This window comes from Pelobates fuscus, chromosome 2 (assembly GCF_036172605.1).
Source record: "Pelobates fuscus isolate aPelFus1 chromosome 2, aPelFus1.pri, whole genome shotgun sequence".
In the NCBI taxonomy this organism is placed as follows: domain Eukaryota; kingdom Metazoa; phylum Chordata; class Amphibia; order Anura; family Pelobatidae; genus Pelobates; species Pelobates fuscus.
The window spans coordinates 388620344-388645538 of record NC_086318.1 but is presented as its reverse complement, the minus strand read 5'-3'; positions in this window follow the sequence as shown (position 1 = coordinate 388645538).

Sequence of the window (25195 nt, the reverse complement as noted above, 5' to 3'; positions counted from 1 at the left end):
TTAAAGGCACACTATTGTGACACCAGATATGAGTGGCAAAGTACACTGACAGAAGTTGGCAGAGTACACGCTGCAGGCCTGACACCCGCTTGAAGGACACTGACTGCTATTAGCTTACAGTGAAAAACGTTTTTTCTTTTTAAAGGCACGCTATTGTGACACCAGATATGAGTGGCAAAGTGGACTGGCAAAAGTTGGCAGAGTACACGCTGAAGGCCTGACACCCAGACGCTTGCAGACAACTAACTGCTATTCAATCTATTACAGTGAAAAAAAATGTTTTTGTTTTTAAATTAGTTACATAGTTACATAGTTACATAGTTACATAGCTGAAAAGAGACTTGCGTCCATCAAGTTCAGCCTTCCTCACATATGTTTTTTGCTGTTGATCCAAAAGAAGGCAAAAAAAACAGTTTGAAGCACTTCCAATTTTGCAACAAGCTAGGAAAAAAATCCCTTCTTGACCCCAGAATGGCAGTCAGATTTATCCTTGGATCAAGCAGTTATTACCCTACATTGAAAGATTATATCCTTGAATATTCTGTTTTTGCAAGTATGCATGTAGTAGCTGTTTGAACATATGTATGGACTCTGATAAAACCACTTCTTCGGGCAGAGAATTCCACATCCTGATTGTTCTTACAGTAAAAAAACCTTTCCTTTGCCTTAGACGAAATCTTCTTTCTTCTAGTCTAAACGCATGACCTCGTGTCCTATGTAAAGTCCGGTTTGTGAATAGATTTTCACACAATGGTTTGTATTGGCCTCGAATATATTTGTATAATGTTATCATATCCCCTCTCAGGCGACGTTTTTCTAAACTAAATAGGTTTAAATTTGTTAACCTTTCTTCATAGCTGATATGTTCCATTCCTTTTATTAATTTTATAGCCCGCCTCTGCACTTTTTCTAGTGCCATAATATCCTTCTTTAGAACAGGTCCCCAAAATTGCACAGCATATTCAATGTGTGGTCTTACCAGTGATTTATAAAGAGGCAAAATGATATTCTCGTCCCGAGAATGAATGCCCTTTTTCATGCATGACAATACCCTACTGGCCTTGGCCACTGCTAATTGACATTGCACATTGTTGCATAGTTTGTTGTCTATAACAATTCCCAAGTCCTTTTCGAGTCTTGTTATCCCTAATTCGTTTCCATTAAGGGTATACGTTGCTTGTGTATTCTTTATGCCGAAGTGCATAACTTTGCATTTTTCAACATTAAATTTCATCTGCCATTTGAGTGCCCAGTCCTCCAGTCTATCTAAATCCCTCTGCAGCAAAGTAATATCTTGCTCACATTGTATTATTTTACAACATTTTGTGTCATCTGCAAACACTGAAACATGACTTTCAATGCTGTCTTCAAGATCATTTATAAACATGTTAAATAGAAGGGGTCCCAAAACAGACCCTTGAGGGACAACACTTGCCTCCTCTGTCCAGCTTGAAAATTTACCATTAACGACAACTTAATCTAGACCGATTTCCTTGAGTTTGAACACTAATCTTCTGTGTGGAACTGTATCAAATGCCTTGGCAAAGTCCAAATAGATCACATCCACTGCAACACCCTGATCTATACTTCTACTGCAAGCTATTGTGACACCAGATATGAGTGGTGGCACTGGGCAAGTGGACACAGTATCCACTGTGAGCCTGACACAGAAGCTGGCAGGCAGGCAACTGCAATTACATTACACACAAAAAAAATGAAAAAAAAAAGCAGACTGAAGTTCTAGCCATAAAAAGGGCTTTTTGGGGTGCTGTCCTTACAGCAGAGATCAGAAGAGTCCTTCAGGACTGTAGTGGACACTGAATACCCTAGCCTAGCTATTCATTTCCCTATCAAATGAGCAGCAGCTACACTTTCCCTCCTCTATCTAAGAATGCAGCTTCAGAATGAATCTAAAATGGATGCTGTACAGGAGATGGGAGGATCTGGAAGTGAGGGTCTGCTGCTAATTGGCTGGAATGTGTCTGCTGACTGTGAGGCACAGGGTCAAAGTTTACTCAATGATGACGAATAGGGGGCGGATCGAACCGCGCATGTGTTCGCCCGCCGTGGCGAACGCGAACACGCTATGTTCGCCAGGAACTATTCGCCAGCGAACAGTTCGGTACATCACTACTCTTGATGGATCTTAGTGGAGTGGGCTGAAGATCGACAGAGGTCATTCCCAATCCCTGTCACTCAGTGCTGAAAAGTCATATTACTATCCTTTCCTTTTTAGTACCCAGCTATACACAGTTATCTAGTTATCTATCTAACTATATATCTGTCTGTCTATCTGTCTATCTATCTAACTATCTGTCTATCTTTTGATAAATGCTATATTTCCATATGTGCACTTGGCTAAGACTTTCTGGTTTTATATGTATTTATTTCAAGAATTATAGTAAATCTCACATCGTTCCAAAAAACAAATTGTAATAACTGAGTGCAATTAAAAATAAACAAAATAGCATTTTGTACATATTTTTACTTTTAACCCCTTAAGGACACATGACATGTCTGACACGTCATAATTCCCTTTTATTCCAGAAGTTTGGTCCTTAAGGGGTTAATCCTCTGAGCATAATTTTATGTGTCTTGTAGCCAGGTGTTATAGATTATTTAATTTTTTTTTCTAAAATGGCAAATTAAACATACTTAGAGAAACTGCATCATCTACTTTTCCATCCAGTACATTAGAACACTCCTATTGCATATTACATAGCAATAAATCCATGTAATCAGACTATACTTTGATTGCATGCTGTTTGCACGACAGGTAGAGGTTATCAGGTTTAATTGGATTCATTTAAGGTGAGTCCCATTAAACACTGTTGTTAAACACATCCAGGTAAAATCATAGTTTCCATATTGAACCACATCCCAGTTTTTATTGGTTGAACTTGCTCACACGGCTGTCTGTGTATAAATACTGTCTTTGCAGAATGCTGTGCCAAAATCCTGGACTTGCTAATCGAGTCCTGACATGACTGTGAGAGAGAATTCTTTAATATTTATTAAAACGGTGAGCAGTCTGGTCTACAATGTAACATATGATGAAACCAGATAAACGCTGCGGATTAATACTGGTAATATTTCTAGCTATAAACCACCAACATATACTATAGCATTGTATAACAGATAAATGAACAAATCAAGTTTGACTTACAGGAAGAGAGGGCGAAGGTCATGCTCAAATGAACCTCTAGTCTAAAGAAAGTGTGATATATAGTAAAACAAAATATAATGATAGGTCACATTCAATCTAAAGTAAAATGTGATTGCTCCAAAATCATTTTTATTTTATCTGGAATAGGGGAGTACATTTTTTTTTTTATAATATCCGCTATATAAGTGCTTCTTTACCAGTACTCATAAAGTTTAAATTTGGAAAAAAAACTGCTATTAAGCTTATTGATCATTCAAAATAATAATTGTTTCTACTGTTTGAAAGAACTAGAAACACACATCCAGTAACAATATAACAGACTGCAGCCAGAAGCAGGAATTATACTTATTAGAATTCATTCCACTGATACAAATATATTATCTACAAATAAATGTAAAAGTAGCCATTTTTCCAATATAACCAACCCAAGTGCCATCTCTATCCTGCAATTCTGTGCCAACGGGCAGCCCAGCACAGTGACTGATACATTTTTTCATCTACTGCCCAAAATGTATTTATACTTGTGGGCTGGGAGGCAAGTTGCTCCCTTCTTCCCCTTGTTAGCTCTCCCCTGCTCAGACCACAGGGCTTCAACACACACTACAGAATGTATGTGCAGACCCATACTGGAAGGGCAAACACTACAGTTAATCTTCCATGTATAATGCATTTACTACAACAAGGAAAAGACGAAGCACAGGTCAATAGAGTGCCTCACAAAAGCACATAATCAAACATTACAATAGAGGATTAAATAATTACTTACACGCCACATAATAAAAAGCATACAGCATAATACAAAACATTATTATGAAAGAATGAAATCAAATAAATATTTTCTAAGATAATTCCCACGTCTCCTTGATGCCTCATTTAAAGCATGACTGCCAATTCAGAATTTCTGCCTAACTGTAACTAAAGGTTTTCTGGTCGTGTTTTGCAGCTATTTTGATTTTTTAATTTGCATTGTGTACCTGGTTGTCTATTACTTTGTAGATGTCCGGGCATAAATAAGTATACCCATGCCACCATAGGGTAATAATGTCACATTGACAATGACGGGTCTCCAGAGATATTGCTAGGATCCAAAAATGTTTGGGGCTTGAGAAAAAAGTTAAAATCAATTACCTTGTCCTACGTTTGGCCAATCCCAGGCAACACTGCTTGGGCAACGCATCTTGACCTCCCAAACTATTCCCGTTGGCACTCTTCGAAGACAGTTGGAACTCACTCAGTTGAAGGTTTTTACCACCAAACCACAGTGGTTTCGCACAAAAAAGAACATGACTTTACTATCAGACAATCACATTATACATAATAATAGATATCGTTATTAAATATGTCAATATATGGTAAACCAATCATACTAAAACACAGAATGGTTATTGTAAGTGTAGAGAAATTGATATTAACAGAGATTAGTTAAAGCATGGTAAATCTCTTGAACCATACCAGTGGATTGTTTGCAAATCAATACTAAAAAAAAAGATTAAATAAAATACAAATACAATAGACTAACATAATATGGATACTAGAGTCCTATGCCTATGTCTCCTCCCCAACAACTACCACTATTTTCTTAAATCTAACAGAATTGTCTTTCACTGATTTACGGCTCTTAACTTTGCATTTTACTGTTGTTGAAATGTCTCGCTTTGTCTGTGTTCACCTGCACCTTTTCCTTTGGAATTTCTTTTTTTAAAATAATAATTAAGGAATTGTGAACAACTAAACATATATTCAAAGACTTGCACAAATTCATACATATATGCACCCTACACACTGTGATTGCATATACAAAGGAATTCACAGATTTCACTCACAAAGACAAACATAGCTGGAATCACACACAAACAGTTTACTTTTCTGAACATGTGCTTGCTCCATGTGACAGCAGAAAAGTGCTGTGACTGGCTGCTGCTTTCTACAACATGTCTATAAGTCTTCAAATGTGCAAATAAAGAGTCCCTATGCCTACTGAAAGGAATGATGGAGGGAGCTCCACAGCAATAATACTCCCAGTAATGTGTCTTTACACTACAATAAATGTGATCAGAAATCAGTATGCAAATAAGATACATTGTTCTTCTTCTAAATGTAATTTTAGTTCCATAAACTGGTATTAGTAAGTCACCTAACATTTATCAGAAAACCCTGCTCCCTGTGACACCCCTAAAATTAAAGTGTCCCTCTGTGTCCATGTGAAAAGTTGGGAGTAGTGATGTACCGAACTGTTCGCCAGCGAATAGTTCCCGGCGAACACATGCGCGGTTCGATCCGCCCCCTATTCGTCATCATTGAGTAAACTTTGACCCTGTGCCTCACGGTCAGCAGACACATTCCAGCAAATTAGCAGCAGACCCTCCCTTCCAGACCCTCCCACCTCCTGTATAGCATCAATTTTCGATTCATTCTGAAGCTGCATTCTTAGATAGAGGAGGGAAAGTGTAGCTGCTGCTCATTCGATAGGGAAATTGATAGCTAGGCTAGGGTATTCAGTGTCCACTACAGTCCTGAAGGACTCATCTGATCTCTGCTGTAAGGACAGCACCCCAAAAAGCCCTTTTTAGGGCTAGAACATCAGTCTGCTTTTTCTTTTTTTTTTTTTCTCTGTAATGTAATTGCAGTTGCCTGCCTGCCAGCTTCTGTGTCAGGCTCACAGTGGATACTGTGCCCACTTGCCCAATGCCATCACTCATATCTGGTGTCACAATAGCTTAAGCTTGCATTTAAAAACAAAAAAAAATATTTTCACTGTAATAGATTGAATAGCAGTTAGTTGTCTGCCAGCTTCTGTGTCAGGCTCACAGTGGATACTGTGCCCACTTGCCCAGTGCCACCACTCATATCTGGTGTCACAATAGCTTAAGCTTGCATTTAAAAACAAAACATTTATTTTCACTGTAATAGATTGAATAGCAGTTAGTTGTCTGCCAGCTTCTGTGTCAGGCTCACAGTGGATACTGTGCCCACTTGCCCAGTGCCACCACTCATATCTGGTGTCACAATAGCTTAAGCTTGCATTTAAAAACAAAAAAAAACACTGTAATAGACTGAATAGCAGTTAGTTGTCTGCCAGCTTCTATGTCAGGCTCACAGTGGATACGGTGCCCACTTGCCCAGTGCCACCAATCATATCTGGTGTCACAATAGCTTAAGCTTGCATTTAAAAACAAAAAAAATGTTTTCACTGTAATAGATTGAATAGCAGTTAGTTGTCTGCCAGCTTCTGTGTCAGGCTCACAGTGGATAATGTGCCCACTTGCCCAGTGCCACCACTCATATCTGGTGTGACAATAGCTTAAGCTTGCATTTAAAAACATTTTTTTTTCACTGTAATAGATTGAATAGCAGATAGTTGTCTGCCAGCTTCTGTGTCAGGCTCACAGTGGATACTGTGCCCACTTGCCCAGTGCCACCACTCATATATTGTGTCACAATAGCTTAAGCTTGCATTTAAAAACAAAAAAATTTTTTCACTGTAATAGATTGAATAGCAGTTAGTTGTCTGCCAGCTTCTGTGTCAGGCTCACAGTGGATACTGTGCCCACTTGCCCAGTGCCACCACTCATATCTGGTGTCACAATAGCTTAAGCTTGCATTTAAAAAAAAAAAAATGTTTTCACTGTAATAGATTGAATAGCAGTTAGTTGTCTGCCAGCTTCTGTGTCAGGCTCACAGTGGATAATGTGCCCACTTGCCCAGTGCCACCACTCATATCTGGTGTGACAATAGCTTAAGCTTGCATTTAAAAACAATTTTTTTTCACTGTAATAGATTGAATAGCACTTAGTTGTCTGCCAGTTTCTGTGTCAGGCTCACAGTGGATACTGTGCCCACTTGCCCAGTGCCACCACTCATATCTGGTGTCACAATAGCTTAAGCTTGCATTTAAAAACAAAAAACTGTTTTTCACTGTAATAGATTGAATAGCAGTTAGTTGTCTGCCAGCTTCTGTGTCAGGCTCACAGTGGATACTGTGCCCACTTGCCCAGTGCCACCACTCATATCTGGTGTCACAATAGCTTAAGCTTGCATTTAAAAAAAAATCACTGTAATACATTGAATAGCACTTAGTTGTCTGCCAGTTTCTGTGTCAGGCTCACAGTGGATACTGTGCCCACTTGCCCAGTGCCACCACTCATATCTGGTGTCACAATAGCTTAAGCTTGCATTTAAAACCAAAAAAATGTTTTTCACTGTAATAGATTGAATAGCAGTTAGTTGTCTGCCAGCTTCTGTGTCAGGCTCACAGTGGATACTGTGCCCACTTGCCCAGTGCCACCACTCATATCTGGTGTCACAATAGCTTAAGCTTGCATTTAAAAACAAAAAAAATGTTTTCACTGTAATAGATTGAATAGCATTTAGTTGTCTGCCAGCTTCTGTGTCAGGCTCACAGTGGATAATGTGCCCACTTGCCCAGTGCCACCACTCATATCTGGTGTGACAATAGCTTAAGCTTGCATTTAAAAAAAAAATTTTCACTGTAATAGATTGAATAGCAGTTAGTTGTCTGCCAGCTTCTGTGTCAGGCTCACAGTGGATACTGTGCCCACTTGCCCAGTGCCACCACTCATATCTGGTGTCACAATAGCTTAAGCTTGCATTTAAAAAAAATCACTGTAATAGATTGAATAGCACTTAGTTGTCTGCCAGTTTCTGTGTCGGGCTCACAGTGGATACTGTGCCCACTTGCCCAGTGCCACCACTCATATCTGGTGTCACAATAGCTTAAGCTTGCATTTAAAACCCAAAAAATGTTTTTCACTGTAATAGATTGAATAGCAGTTAGTTGTCTGCCAGCTTCTGTGTCAGGCTCACAGTGGATACTGTGCCCACTTGCCCAGTGCCACCACTCATATCTGGTGTCACAATAGCTTAAGCTTGCATTTAAAAAAAATCACTGTAATAGATTGAATAGCACTTAGTTGTCTGCCAGTTTCTGTGTCAGGCTCACAGTGGATACTGTGCCCACTTGCCCAATGCCACCACTCATATCTGGTGTCACAATAGCTTAAGCTTGCATTTAAAAACAAAAAAAATTGTCACTGTAATAGATTGAATAGCAGTTAGTTGTCTGCCAGCTTCTGTGTCAGGCTCACAGTGGATACTGTGCCCACTTGCCCAGTGCCACCACTCATATCTGGTGTCACAATAGCTTAAGCTTGCATTTAAAAACAAAAACATTTTTTTCACTGTAATAGATTGAATAGCAGTTAGTTGTCTGCCAGCTTCTGTGTCAGGCTCACAGTGGATACTGTGCCCACTTGCCCAGTGCCACCACTCATATCTGGTGTCACAATAGCTTAAGCTTGCATTTAAAAACAAAAACATTTTTTTCACTGTAATAGATTGAATAGCAGTTAGTTGTCTGCCAGCTTCTGTGTCAGGCTCACAGTGGATACTGTGCCCACTTGCCCAGTGCCACCACTCATATCTGGTGTCACAACAGCTTAAGCTTGCATTTAAAAACAACATTTTTTTTTCACTGTAATAGATTGAATAGCAGTTAGTTGTCTGCCAGCTTCTGTGTCAGGCTCACAGTGGATACTGTACCCACTTGCCGCGTGCCACCACTCATATCTGGTGTCACAATGGCTTAAGCTTGCATTTAAAAACAAAAAAATGTTTTTCACTGTAATAGATTGAATAGCAGTTAGTTGTCTGCAAGCATCTGTGTGTCAGGCCTTCAGCGTGTACTCTGCCAACCTCTGCAAGTGCACTTTGCCACTCATATCTGGTGTCACAATAGCGTGCCTTTAAAAAGAAAAAAGTTTTTCACTGTAAGCTAATAGCAGTCAGTGTCCTTCAAGTGGGTGTCAGGCCTTCAGCGTGTACTCTGCCAACCTCTGCAAGTGCACTTTGCCACTCATATCTGGTGTCACTATAGCGTGCCTTTAAAAAGCAAAAACGTTTTTCACTGTAAGCTAATAGCAGTCAGTGTACTTCAAGTGGGTGTCAGGCCTTCAGCGTGTACTCTGACAACCTCTGCAACTGCACTTTGCCACTCATATCTGGTGTCACATTAGCGTGCCTTTAAAAGCCAAAAAAGTTTTTCACTGTAAGCTAATAGCAGTCAGTGTACTTCAAGTGGGTGTCAGGCCTTCAGCGTGTACTCTGCCAACCTCTGCAAGTGCACTTTGTCACTCATATCTGGTGTCACTATAGCGTGCCTTTAAAAAGCAAAAATGTTTTTCACTGTAAGCTAATAGCAGTCAGTGTCCTTCAAGCGGGTGTCAGGCCTTCAGCGTGCACTTTGCCACTCATATCTGGTGTCACATTAGCGTGCCTTTAAAAGCCAAAAAAGTTATTCACTGTAAGCTAATAGCAGTCAGTGTACTTCAAGTGGGTGTCAGGCCTTCAGCGTGTACTCTGCCAACCTCTGCAAGTGCACTTTACCACTTATATCTGGTGTCACTATAGCGTGCCTTTAAAAAGCAAAAAAGTTTTTCACTGTAAGCTAATAGCAGTCAGTGTACTTCAAGTGGGCGTCAGGCCTTCAGCGTGTACTCAGCCAACCTCTGCAAGTGCACTTTGCCACTCATATCTGGTGTCACTATAGCGTGCCTTTAAAAAGCAAAACAGTTTTTCACTGTAAGCTAATAGCCATCAGTGTCCTTCAAGCGGGTGTCAGGCCTTCAGCGTGCACTTTGCCACTCATATCTGGTGTCACAATAGCGTGCCTTTAAAAAGCAAAAAAGTTTTTCACTGTAAGCTAATAGCAGTCAGTGTACTTCAACTGGGTGTCAGGCCTTCAGCGTGTACTCTGCCAACCTCTGCAAGTGCACTTTGCCACTCATATCATATATTAGTGGATAGTACCACTAATCCAAAAAAAAAATGACAGGTAGAGGCAGGCCACCCCGCAGGGGCCATCGTGGTCGTGGCGCTGTGATTCCCTTTGGCCCTAGAATAATGCCCAGTTTTCAGAGGCCATGTACCCTGAACTTGAAAAGATCTGAGGATATAGTTAACTGGCTAACACAGGACACCCAATCTTCTACAGCTTCCGCTCGGAACCTTGACGCACCATCCTCCTCCAGCTTAGCTTCGGGCACCTCTCAAGATACCACTCACCCGCCTGCCGTCACCACCAACACTAGCACCACAGCTGCTTCACATGGTATGTCAGAGTAGTTATTTACACATCCGTTTGAAGAAATGAGTGATGCGCAACCATTATTGCCAGAGGATGTAGATAACAGGGATATGTCTCAGGCAGGCAGCATTACACACATGGACGTACGGTGTGATGATGATGATGTTGTAAACGCTGCTGCTTCCTTTGCTGAGTTGTCAGATACAAGTGAAGCGGTTGATGATGACGATGCGTCCATGTATGTCACGTGGGTGCCCGCTCGGCAAGAAGAAGAACAGGGCGAAAGTTCAGATGGGGAGACAGAGAGGAGGAGGAGGAGACGAGTTGGAAGCAGGGGGAGGTCGTCGCAAGGAGCTAGTGGCACAGTCAGACAGCATGCATCGGCACCCGGGGTCAGCCCGACAGCACGCCAAACAACGCATACTGTGTCCACCACCGGAATGCCGTCATTGCAGAGCTCAGCAGTGTGGCATTTTTTGCCTCTGACAACAGCGATGCCATTTGCAACCTGTGCCAAAAGAAACTGAGTCGTGGGAAGTCCAATGCCCATCTAGGTACAACTGCTTTGCGTAGGCACATGATCGCACGTCACAAACGCCTATGGGATCAACACATGAGTACAAGCAGCACACAAACTCAAAGTCGCCATCCTCCTCCTGGTCCAGCATCTTCAGCCACGTCAACCACTGCTGTCCTCCTTGCCCCCTCTCAACCATCCGCCACTCCGTCTCTCGCCTTGAGCAGTTCCCGCTCATCTGCCCACAGTCAGGTGTCTGTCAAGGACATGTTTGAGCGTAAGAAGCCAATGTCAGACAGTCACCCCCTTGCCCAGCGTCTGACAGCTGGCTTGTCTGAACTATTAGCCCGCCAGCTTTTACCATACAAGCTGGTGGAGTCTGAGGCATTCAAAAAATTTGTGGCTATTGGGATACCGCAGTGGAAGGTACCCGGACGAAATTTCTTTGCACAAAAGGCAATCCCCAACCTGTACTCGATTGTGCAAAAGGAAGTAATGGCATGTCTGGCACACAGTGTTGGGGCAAGGGTCCATCTGACCACTGATACCTGGTCTGCAAAGCATGGTCATGGCAGGTATATCACCTACACTGCGCATTGGGTAAACCTGCTGACGGCTGCCAAGCATGGAATGCGTGGCTCTGCAGAGGAGTTGGTGACACCGCCACGACTTGCAGGCAGGCCTGCTGCCACCTCCTCTACTCCTCCTACTCCATCCTCTTCCATAACCTCTTCGGCTGAGTCCTCTTCTGCTGCTGCGTCTTGCTCCACATCAACGGCACACCTCCAGCTCCCCAGGTACTATTCCACATCCCGGATACGGCAGTGTCACGCCGTCTTGGGTTTGACTTGCTTGAAAGCAGAGTCACACTGGATAAGCACTCCTGTCCGCCCTGAACGCACAAGTGGAAAAGTGGCTGACTCCGCAGCAACTGGATATCGGCAAAGTGGTTTGTGACAACGGAACAAATTCGTTGGCGGCATTGAATTTGGGCAAGTTGACACATGTGCCGTGCATGGTACATGTGTGTAATCTGATTGTACAATGCTTTGTGCATAAGTACACAGGCGTACAGGACGTCCTGAAGCAGGCCAGGAAGGTGTGTGGCCATTTCAGGCGTTCCTACATGGCCATGGCGCACTTTGCAGATATCCAGCGGCGAAACAACATGCCAGTGAGGCGCTTGATTTGCGACAGCCCGACACATTGGAATTCAACACTGCTAATGTTCGACCGCCTGCTTCAACAAGAAAAAGCCGTTAATGAATATTTGTATGACCGGAGTGCTAGGACAGCCTCTGGGGAGCTGGGAATTTTTTTTCCGCGTTACTGGACGCTCATGTGCAATGCCTGTAGGCTCATGCGTCCTTTTGAGGAGGTGACTGTCAGGATCGGGACAGGGATCCAACACGCAGAGTACAAACAGTAGAAAGGTACGTATACCGGACCTTAGAATGGCCGGACTAACGTACAGAGAATAATAGAGAATGGTCAGAGACAAGCCGAGGTCGAGGGAACGAGAAGACAGGTAAGCGAGAGACAAGCCGGGTCAGAGGGATAACAGAGATAAGCAGAATAGTACAACAAGCCGGGTCAGAACCAAAGAGAATACTAGAATACAAGAGCACTGAGTGACTAGACAAGCTAGAACCACGACAGGGCAATGAGCTGAAGAGAGAAGCAAGCTTAAATACCCTGACTCCGGGGAGTAGACACGCCTCCGATGAGTACTGATTCGATAAAGCCAATAGAGTGACAGGTCGCTCGGGATAGCATCAAGACGTCACGTACCGAGCGTCATGTTAGAAAAGGAAGCGGATCCCTCGCGGCCAGCGTTTAAGTGACTGGATGGACCGCGAGGAACAGGAGAAACGGCTCGTCTAGACGGATAAACGACTAAGTCTCTACCTTTCTCAGAGGTAGAGACTTCAGGTACCCTGACAGTGACAAACCTAGTCAGTTGCACCGAAGGCACCATCAGTGACATCATACAATTTGTTTTCTTCCTGGAGCATGCCCTGAGAAGAGTGCTGGATCAGGCCGTAGATGAGCGTGAAGAGGAAGAGTTGTGGTCACCATCACCACCAGAAACAGCCTTATCAGCATCGCTTGCTGGACCTGCGGCAACGCTGGAAGAGGATTGTGAGGAAGAGGAGTCAGAGGAGGAATGTGGCTTTGAGGAGGAGGAGGAAGACCAACCACAACAGGCATCCCAGGGTGCTCGTTGTCACCTATCTGGTACCCGTGGTGTTGTACGTGGCTGGGGGGAAGAACATACCTTCATTGAGATCACTGAGGAGGAGGAACGGGAAATGAGTAGCTCGGCATCCAACCTTGTGCAAATGGGGTCTTTCATGCTGTCGTGCCTGTTGAGGGACCCTCGTATAAAAAGGCTGAAGGAGAATGACCTGTACTGGGTGTCCACGCTACTAGACCCGCGGTATAAGCAGAAAGTGGCGGAAATGTTACTGAATTACAACAAGTCGGAAAGGATGCAGCATTCGCAAAATAAATTAAAAAGTATGCTTTACACAGCGTATAAGGGTGATGTCACAGCACAACGGGAATCTAACAGGGGAAGAGGTGAAAGTCATACTCCTCCTCCCACGACCACGCCGGCAAGGACAGGACGCTTTAAAGACGTGTTGTTGATGGAGGACATGCGGAGCTTTTTAAGTCCTACACATCGCCACAGCCCTTCGGGATCCACCCTCAGAGAACGACTCGACTGACAGGTAGCAGACTACCTCGCCTTAACTGCAGATATCGACACTCTGAGGAGCGATGAACCCCTTGACTACTGGGTGTGCAGGCTTGACCTGTGGCCTGAGCTATCCCAATTTGCGATAGAACTTCTGCCCTGCCCCGCTTCAAGTGTCCTGTCAGAAAGGACCTTCAGTGCAGCAGGAGGTATTGTCACTGAGAAGAGAAGTCGCCTAGGTCAAAAAAGTCTAGATTACCTCACTTTAATTAAGATGAATGAGGGATGGATCCCGAAGGGATTGACAGTGGGCGATACATTCGACTAAAAAAGGCCTGATGAGATGAGCTGCCTTGGGCTAAAAATGGTCCACACACTGCTGTATTTTAGCTCTGAATGCCGGTTGACTTGTGTGACTTATCCGCCACCAACTAGGGTTCAAGCCGCAATGTTTTAGGGCACTTTCTGCCTAGGAAACAAACATCAATTTTTATGGCCGCTGCTACAGCAACGGCTGCAACAATACTTAATTTTTCAGGCATGTGTATATGCCTAATTTTTCGGCCCTCTGGTGCTGCACTGTAGCTTGAAAAACCAAACCAAAAAAAAGGCACATAACAGGGATTAAACTGATAGGAATAGTACTACTTAACACACCACTCCTATCTGGTGGCACATTAGATTGCACACTCAGTGCCCAAAATTTGAAGTAGGAGGACCGACCAAGCATCTTTTTCCATCTCCCGGTTCCTAAAATCAATGACATATACATGTCCCCTGATAGGGCGCCAGCTCGTTATTCTCTTGGGCGCCAGCTCGTTATTCTCTTTTTCACTTCACTAGGGACACTTTACTGCACTATGGGCACTTAGACCCACTCTTTGTCTTGCACACTGTTATTCCTAGCCAGCATCTGTGATGGGAAATCAGGCAGTCATCTAAACGTTTAGATTGAGCTTTAGCTTAGAACACCCTTGAAGGTGTTTAAGGCGATTAGGGCTAGTTCAGAGGATTCTTCTTAGACCTCTCTGAGTCTTTATAGCCCTTCTACCTATCCAGCATTTCTGGAAACTAGCTAAGAGAAAGGGTGGCTGTGTGTCTGTGATACATTTAACTTTATATCACCTTATTGACACTTTATCACTCCGGTCTCCATACTCTCTGCCTATACCCATCTATTTAGAGGGAATTTCCTGCCCTTGCCAATATTATATAATAGGTAATAGTATTACCATTATTACACAATAAGGTCTCTGAGGACAGGTGTCAATCCATATCTGCAAAGTGACCCTATGTAAGGGGAACAGTCTCTATCCTGCTCTGTGTCAGTGTGTATCATGATCTCTGAGGACAGGTGTCAATCCATATCTGCCAAGTGACCCTATGTAGGGTGAACAGTCCCTATTCTGCTCTGTGTCAGTGTGTATCGGGGATCCTTAGGACAGGTGTCAATCCATATCTGCCAAGTGACCCTATGTAGGGGAACAGTCTCTATTCTGCTCTGTGTCAGTGTGTATCATGGTCTCTGAGGACAGGTGTCGATCAATATCTGCCAAGTGACCCTATGTAGGGGGAACAGTCTCTATTCTGCTCTGTGTCAGTGTGTATCATGGTCTCTGAGGACAGGTGTCAATCCATATCTGCCAAGTGACCCTATGTAGGGGGAACAGTCTCTATTCTGCTCTGTGTCAGTGTGTATCAGGGGCTCTGTTGACAGGTGTCAATCTATATCTGCCAAGTGACCCTATGTAGGGGGAATAGTCTCTATTCTGCTCTGCGTCAGTGTGTATCATGGTCTCTGAGGACAGGTGTCAATCCATATGTCAAGGTGTCAATATGTCATATGTCAGGTGTCAATCCATATCCATTGTGATTTAGGAATGTTAGGTGATTTATGCCCTTTATGGATTAAAACCAGACTCTGCATCAACTGTGTAATTTTCCATGGATCCCCCTCAGGCATGCCACAGTCCAGGTGTTAGTCCCCTTGAAACAACTTTTCCATCACTTTTGTGGCCAGAAAGAGTCCCTGTGGGTTTTAAAATTTGCCTGCCCATTGAAGTCAATGTCGGTTCGCCCGGTTTGCCGGTTCGCGAACGTTTGCGGAAGTTCCCGTTCGCCGTTCGCGAAACCAAAAATGTCGTGTTCGCGACATCACTAGTTGGGAGGTATACTTCTAGATCAAGCCGAAGTGGTTGCTGCCTCCATCATTCTAAGAGGAAGGCAGCCTGCATTCTGGAATTAAAAGGGCGTGGCTAGATTGAGACAGCAAACGGCTCAGAATCCACTGCTCCCTGGACACTTGTGGGACCTTGCCTGATAGCGATAAAGAAACTTAGGTGTTCTCTCAGCTTAACTAACCTCTGCTAGGGCCCTTGCTGATCTCCCTTCCATGATGGGTGGCCAAGAGTGTGCCCCCCTAATCTCTAGTGCCATTGCACCTGCAGTAAAGCAGCCCCTGGTGTTACTTTATAGCATGGTCGATTCAATGTTAGTTTACATCAAGGGCAACATTATATCCTGGTGAAATTCAATTCAGCCCATTCTAAAGGAACATTGCCTCTTTAATGACACAGGGCTTCAGCCCAGTGGTGTATTCTGGTTTTGTGCTGCCCTAGGTTTATTTAACCCCCCCAGCCTCCTTACCTTTGGGAATGCTGGGGGGGTTCTCTTTCTCCCTGGTGGTCCAGTGACTGCTGGGCGGGCGGCGCTGGCAAGGGAGCACTTCCTCTGAGCTCTCTGCTCAGCTCCCTCACGCGCCGCCTGCAGAGTGAGGCTGGGAGCCGGAATATGACGTCATATTCCGGCTCCTAGCCTCACTCTGCGGCACGCAAGGGAGCTGAGCAGAGAGCTCAAAGGAAGTGCTCCTTCGCCAGCGCCGCCCGCCAGCGCCACCCGCCCAGCAGACAGCCCATCAGCCCGACCGGCATGCCAGTTAGCCGCAAGGCTAACAAGACATTTGCCCAGGGCATTTAGGGCGGCGTTTATTGCTGCCCCCTGGAAAATGCCGCACAAGGCAAATGCCTTGTTTGCCTCGCGGCTAATACGTCCCTGCTTTAGCAGGGGTTCCCAAATGGTATATCCCCAGATGTTGTAGAACTACAGCCTCCAAGATGCTGTGTCATTCTTAAGCATTCCTAAGGCATGCAAAGGATCATGGGAGTTGTAGATCTACCTTTTTGCTTCCCTAAAGCCTCCCTAACAACATCTATGGGTAGGTACATTTTTTTACTTACCTCTTCTGTACTACTTATTTCATTAGTTTCAACAAGTCGTCATCACAAGAAAATATGGATTCATGGTGCAACCCCGACGGTAGTAATGCTCCAGATGTCTTAATTCCCTGGGGGATATTTTATACCTGTCTGATGGGTTTTATTTTTCAGGCATAGGATTGATTTTGGAGCTTTACACTTGTTAAGGTGCAGCTTTTTCTGTTTTTATAATATTTCTTGATATTTGTATTTAGACTTTTAGACAATTTTTACGAGCGCCTATTTTTTACTTGTTTTTGGTGTGTATATTTTGTTTTTAGCTCTTTCCAAGTAAGGTAGCTGTAATATGTCTTTATTTGATTTTAGAGAAAATTTAAAATTCGGTTTTGATGGGCCAGAGAATCTGAAGTATGATGATATAAATGTCTCAAAAAAATGATGATATAGAAGTGAATTTTAAAAATTTAGGGGGGGGCGGGGCCGGACCGCCGTGCGGAGCGGTCGCAGGGAAGATCAGCTCCCGCACATAATGACCAAAAAAGCCCACTACAACTGATTTAAAATCATCTAACTTACCCGACACTGCGACCCTCGATGGAGGGGGGCCACCGTACCGGGGAGAGGCTTGCCTGATGGGTTTTAGTCCCCCGGAGGGGAGTTCTCTGCCGCAACGGGCGGGAGCTCTCTTGGCGGTGAGTGGAGTGGACGGCCGCCGCCCCACTATCCTGCCACCCGGGGCCCGATAACCACGCTGCACCGGAACGGACCTGGCCCTGATCCCCCCCCCATGGACCGGGGGGGTAATCCCGGTCCTCACCCCGTGGCCGCACTCGGAGACCTCACAGAGATGGCCTGAAGTTAAGATGGCGGAGACCGCGTGTGACAGCATCGCCTCATGGCGCCAGATACAGACCACTCATCCCGCAGAACGGACATGACAGGCACCTCACAGTGAGTAGGCAGAGCGGGGCCCTAGACATAACGCTGCATTCCCCCCCAATCAATCAACCCACCAAACAGCGTCCCTTATCCAGCAGCAGCCCAAGACCAGCAAAAAGCCTCCTAGACACCTCACTTAGAATGGCGGATGCCACGAGCGCTGAAGGCAGAGGGAAGGAACATGATCCACCCACGCTCATATCTAACAGCACAGCATTCAGACACAAACTGGCCCAATATCAACAGCAGCCAGCTATAAGCACTCACTTTAGCTCCCTGGCAGGCCGGGTGAAGTAGGAAGAGATGGAGACACAGCTGGGCAGCGCACGTATCACAGTAAGGACTAACGACACTCAACAGACGAAAATCTACCTTTCAGACGAGTCGGGAAGCCGGTCTCACATGCAGGATGCCGCACACCTCTCCTGGATTACCAAACAACACGTCCCAACCAGCTCTGACAAAGCCTGACAGCCGGTTTGCAGTGGGACCATGCTCAGCTCACAAAGGGCATCAGTTAAACTGAGACTCATGTGGACATTTTGCTTGTGTGCCCCACCGACCCACACCTACCTGGTATGAGTATCGCACATACGAGAACCAAGCTTACATGCTAAGTCACCCTCCTTAACCATACTCAAGCTTGGCTACAAGGGCCCCTAGAGAGAATATCATCGGCTGACACACCACAAGACTGGTCCCCAGCCACACTAAGCCACTTAAAGACTATGTCTTTGACTCTCTCAGTGAGGCACTTCCCTCTACAGCTCGCAACACATATATTGGACAGTAACTAATATTGGCATCTTAAATTATGAGACAAACCTGTCCCTAATAATATGTCTTTTCTTTTTGACCTAAGACCACATGAGCCTGTTCTATGTATTTAAAAGCATTATTGTTATGTTGTTTTTTTTTTGTTTTTTTGTTTTTTTTTATTATGCTAAGTGACTACTCCTAGTACGGACCTGGGCATTACCTAGCCTACCTACCTGCCCGCATATGTATAGCCATTAGCAGTAAGAGGCAGGGAAATCCCAGGGGAATCTATAAAGCAGAGGCTAGCTACTAGAAATCAGCTGGTTTACATTTAAGCGACCACACCAAAGTTTTCTTTGCATTACTTATTGTTTTGTTTTATTCATGCTTTTACTCGACATAATTTTATAGCAAGACTCCCTAGGATGTGACGCAGGCAAGAATTAGGGCAAATATCATTATGTCAGACACCTGAGCTTGTACATGCCTGTAATTATCTTATTTATTTATTTTTTTTTTTTTTTAAATGTCAGTTTGCATATACGCTCCTATCTACTTTTCTACGCTGCATGTTGCGTGATCACTGACATAGCTACCACTTCGCCTGAAACCAAGCTTGTATGTCAAAGATAAAAAATTGTGCAGTTGTAACTTATGTTTGCTATACCAGAACCGCCGGCACCTGCTGTTGTGGCAGTGCCGGCAAGTTTGTAATTTCTATGCACACCAAAATAAAGAATAAAAAAAAAAAAATTTAGAGAAATTGCTAGCAAAAGAAATTAAATATAAATGGGAAGTTGCAACAATGGAAAGGTATCTAAAGGATAAGATCACTCCTAGAGGCCTTCGCTTTTTTAAAACGCCAACTTTTGAAAACGATAATAACCAAAAATATGTGAATATTTGGAATGATGCTCTGGAGAGATTTTCTATAGAAATGATGAATATAGTGATATCATGTAGATTAGAAGCCCTTTCTCAGTTGGACAAAGATATAAAAATGTTTCAAAAAAGGTTGGAACTGGTATCAGAGACCAGAGATTATGAGGAACTGACAAAGAAAACAAAAGAAAATCTGGGTAAACTAGAGGAACAGGTAAAATTTGGTAAATACAAAAAGTATAAAAGAGATGTATCAGACTATAAAAACAATAGAGTCAGAAACTTTTCCAGGTTTGAAAGGGATAATCCCAGGAACAACCAGTACAACTTCAACCAAAATAGAGAAAGTAAAAATATACGAGAAAACGTACAAAGAAAAAGGTTAAATAGTCATGGAACATATAAAAAAACATGGAGAACCCCAGAACATAGAATTCAAGGGGAATGGACCAGGGTAAAAGCAAGCAATAGCTCTGATTATACAGAATATAGAAATCACAGTCCCGGTAAAAGACAAAATACAATGGACATTGTAACAAAAAATCATTTTGAAGTTCTATCTGAAGAAACACCTAAACAGACAAGTAATGATTTTTTTAGAGAAAAGAAAAGAGAGAGTAATTTTTTCACTACAAATAAGGAGGAGAAACAGAGACCAAGAGGATGCAGATTAGGAGTCAATTTACAGATTCGGAAAGAAAGGAAAAATAGGAAACCGCAGGGAATAATTAATCTTTCCAAACATAATCTTTCACAAAATGAGTGTAAAGTCCTAGATAAAGGTCTTAAATTTGCCCCTAGTAGGAAATTTGACTCTTTCTCTGCATATGTAGACATGTTGAAATACTCAAGAAGTCTAACTCTTAAGAGGTTTTTTATCTAAATAAATGCAAAGAAAAGGTTATAGACAATACCCATACAACTCTGAAAAATAAATCTAGTTTTTATCCTAGAAATTTTAGAACTAGTGCTATTGACATCTTTGAGAAGTAAGGACTAGAAGATTTTGAGAAACTCGAGAAAAATACTAAAAATAGAAGGAATAATTTAAGTAAAGATGAAAAAAAAGCTTTACAACAATTAAGAAGTAATAAAAAGATTATAATAAAGCCAGCAGATAAGGGGGGTAGTATAGTGATACAGGATTCCGAAAAGTATATAAAAGAATGTCATAGACAATTACAAGATATAAATGTTTATAAAACTTTAGAAAAAGATCCCATAGAAGGAATAAAAAGTTCCCTATATGAACTATTGGACAGGGGGAAGGAGGACGGCATCTTGAATGAAGATGAATACAAATTTTTACATAATGATTTCCCCAGGATGCCAGTCTTTTATACCCTGCCCAAGGTCCACAAGAATAAGGAGAATCCCCCCGGGAGACCTATTGTCTCGGGGATAAATTCTATTTCAGCTAATCTCTCTAAATATGTAGACACATGGTTGCAGGAGTTAGTCAAAATAATACCTTCGTATTTGAAAGATACACTAGATGTGATTAATTTTTTAAAAAATATTGAGTGGAAAAATTCATATATATTGGTAACAAGTGACGTATCTTCCCTGTATATTTCTATTCCACATATCCATGGCTGTCAGGTAATAGAAGATTGCCTAAATAGATTAAATACATTTTCAGATAAACATATTGAATTCTTAATTAAAAGTATTAATTGGATTTTAAATAATAATTCTTTTTTATTTAATTCAAGTTTTTATCTACAGTGTCCAGGAACTGCCATGGGGACCAGGTTTGCCCCAGTTATGCAAATTTGTACATGTCAGCCTGGGAAAACAAATATATATATGAGAGCCCAGAGTGGGGGGCAAGCCTGGTCCTATATTATAGGTATATTGACGATCTGATTTTTATATGGGATGGACCTGAGGAAGATCTTATTAAATTTCTAGAAAGACTTAATAACAATAATTGGGGCATAGCCTTAACCAGTGTTTTTAGTAAGTCACATATATAACTATTTAGATCTAGAAATATATATAGAAAATAATGAGATCAAAACAAAAAATTTCTTTAAAAAGCTGGACGCTAATAATTATGTTCTGTATAGTAGCGGCCACTATACTCCCTGACTTAATAATATCCCTAAGGGGCAGTTACAAAGAATTAGGAGAAACTGCACTGATAAAGAAAAATTTGATGAACAAGCCAAGGTAATTATAGAAAAATTTGAACAAAAAAAAGTATCCACAACAGATTTTAGAAAAAGCATATAATGAAGTGATCAATTTAGAACCTAGTCATTTATCAAATAAACAAGACAATATAGAAAATATAAATACGAAAAAGGAAGTGATATTACCCTTAGTTTTCGATTTTAATCAGGATTGTAATAAAATAAGATCTATAATCAATAAACACTGGCATGTCCTTAAAAAAGATAATGAACTTAAAAAAAATAATTCCAGAGAAGCCTTTTATTACCTTTAGAGGAGCACCTAATTTTAAACGTATTTTAACTTTTAACCATCCAAAAAAAGTAATTCCTAAGACCTTTTTGGATAATAAAAAAGGGTTCTACTCATGTAGTAAATGTGCAGGATGTAGATGTAGTAGAAACGTAACTTTGAAAGGTATCAGTAAGTTTAAAAGCAAAACAAATGAGGCTGAATTTTTTATAAATGATTTTATTACCTGTTTTAGTAAAAATGTAATTTATTTATTAATATGTCCGTGTGGACTCCAATACGTAGGGCGAACAATTCGCCCACTACATAAAAGAATATACGAACACGTGAATAATATAATTAAGGGTTACGATAATCACAGTGTTTCTGCACATTTTAAGAAATACCACAATAAAGATCCTAAGGGCTTAATATTTTTAGGAATAGAGATAGTTAAGAAGTCGTGGCAAGGAGGGAATCATATTATAGATATAGGAAAAAAAGAGATGCAGTGGGTCCACAGATTAAAAACTTTAGAACCTAGGGGGCTCAATATAGAATTTGATTTATTTAATTTTTTATGCTAAAATATTAATAATCTAGGCTTCTATCAAAAAGATAAAAGAGAGAAAAATTCCTTCATTTTTAAGATAATTTTTCTAGATAAGTGTTCAATGTTAAAATGTATTATTATATGGATATGTGTACTAATTTTTTATTTATTATTTTTTATACAGCAATTATGTGTTTTTTAAAATGCTATAAATATATTTTTCACTACTTGCAATAAGATAGAATTTTCAAGTAAGGTGATTGTGGTGTTTTAATGTGTTATGTACTGTTTCTTTAAATTTTAAATGTATTTTTGTATATTTGGATTATAATAAAATAATATTGGCTATATACAATTTTAAAAACCAAAGAAAAGAAAAATGTTACCTGCGCTTTTTCCTTAATCCCTATGTATATTTAGACAAATGGAGGTCATTTAGTTGCTCCAATGGCCATTGGAGGGAATGCCCGCCTGCCAACGTCAAGGCAGACCCCCCTAAGCGGGTCCTAACACTGACCCTTCAGCCTGCTTCCTTGAGCTTCTGGCAAAGATATCTCTAATGAGACAGAAAGGGGTATTTTTTATATACACCCCTATACTTATTAACCCTTAATAGGGAACACATGGGATGGGCAGCAGCATTGTAACCAGGCTGTGTGATACAAAGTAAATACAAATACAAAAAGAGAAGTCCTGCGCTTAAGCAGCAAGGACTACAATACACATCAGCCCCAATATATAGTAAAAACCAAAGAAAAGAAAAATGTTACCTGCGCTTTTTCCTTAATCCCTATGTATATTTAGACAAATGGAGGTCATTTAGTTGCTCCAATGGCCATTGGAGGGAATGCCCGCCTGCCAACATCAAGGCAGACCCCCTTAAGCGGGTCCTAACAGTGACCCTTCAGCCTGCTTCCTTGAGCTTCTGGCAAAGATATCTCTAATGAGACAGAAAGGGGTATTTTTTATATACACCCCTATACTTATTAACCCTTAATAGGGAACACATGGGATGGGCAGCAGCATTGTAACCAGGCTGTGTGATACAAAGTAAATACAAATACAAAAAGAGAAGTCCTGCGCTTAAGCAGCAAGGACTACAATACACATCAGCCCCAATATATAGTAAAAACCAAAGAAAAGAAAAATGTTACCTGCGCTTTTTCCTTAATCCCTATGTATATTTAGACAAATGGAGGTCATTTAGTTGCTCCAATGGCCATTGGAGGGAATGCCCGCCTGCCAACGTCAAGGCAGACCCCCCTAAGCGGGTCCTAACACTGACCCTTCAGCCTGCTTCCTTGAGCTTCTGGCAAAGATATCTCTAATGAGACAGAAAGGGGTATTTTTTATATACACCCCTATACTTATTAACCCTTAATAGGGAACACATGGGATGGGCAGCAGCATTGTAACCAGGCTGTGTGATACAAAGTAAATACAAATACAAAAAGAGAAGTCCTGCGCTTAAGCAGCAAGGACTACAATACACATCAGCCCCAATATATAGTAAAAACCAAAGAAAAGAAAAATGTTACCTGCGCTTTTTCCTTAATCCCTATGTATATTTAGACAAATGGAGGTCATTTAGTTGCTCCAATGGCCATTGGAGGGAATGCCCGCCTGCCAACGTCAAGGCAGACCCCCCTAAGTGGGTCCTAACACTGACCCTTCAGCCTGCTTCCTTGAGCTTCTGGCAAAGATATCTCTAATGAGACAGAAAGGGGTATTTTTTATATACACCCCTATACTTATTAACCCTTAATAGGGAACACATGGGATGGGCAGCAGCATTGTAACCAGGCTGTGTGATACAAAGTAAATACAAATACAAAAAGAGAAGTCCTGCGCTTAAGCAGCAAGGACTACAATACACATCAGCCCCAATATATAGTAAAAACCAAAGAAAAGAAAAATGTTACCTGCGCTTTTTCGTAATCCCTATGTATATTTAGACAAATGGAGATCATTTAGTTGCTCCAATGGCCATTGGAGGGAATGCCCGCCTGCCAACGTCAAGGCAGACCCCCCTAAGCGGGTCCTAACACTGACCCTTCAGCCTGCTTCCTTGAGCTTCTGGCAAAGATATCTCTAATGAGACAGAAAGGGGTATTTTTTATATACACCCCTATACTTATTAACCCTTAATAGGGAACACATGGGATGGGCAGCAGCATTGTAACCATTTGTCTAAATATACATAGGGATTAAGGAAAAAGCGCAGGTAACATTTTTCTTTTCTTTGGTTTTTACTATATATTGGGGCTGTCATGCCCTAACTATGGTATCCTCTTACTTCCTGGTTCCACGGAGCTTAGCCACACCCCTTTATGACACGGTCTCCTTATTTAATCCGACCGCACCAGCTGATCGACGCTGGATTATTGAACTACGTTCCGTACTCACGAACCGGCTACAACATCGTTGTGAAAGCCCTCTGTTACCGGACCGGACTGGAAGACTTCAAGTTCCCTTCACCTCTCCTCATCCACGACTAAAGCTGAACTCTCTCCATTCAGGATAACCGCCTCTGAGGAGATCTCGGGAACCAGTGTTCTATGGGCCGGAAGCTAAGTAAAACCTCTGTGATAAGCGTTGCATCTCAAAGCTGTTATTTCCTGTCTCCAAAGTCCTTCGATAAAACAAACCCGTTACAGCTAACTTCAACTCATACTTTATATCAGTTAGCTGCATCTGTCTTGCTTCAGTTAAAGCCTATGGAACAGCTATTGTAACTTCTTATCACCTAATTCATTAACACTACTAAGAGACTCTTTCTGATTCAGTGTCTGCTAATTACTACCGTTTACTACTTAAAGCTACAGTGCCTGTAATTGTGGACTTCAGTTATCGTTTACTACTTAAAGCTACAGTGCCTATAATTGTGGACTTCAGTTATCATTTACTACTTAAAGCTACAGTGCCTATAATTGTGGACTTCAGTTATCGTTT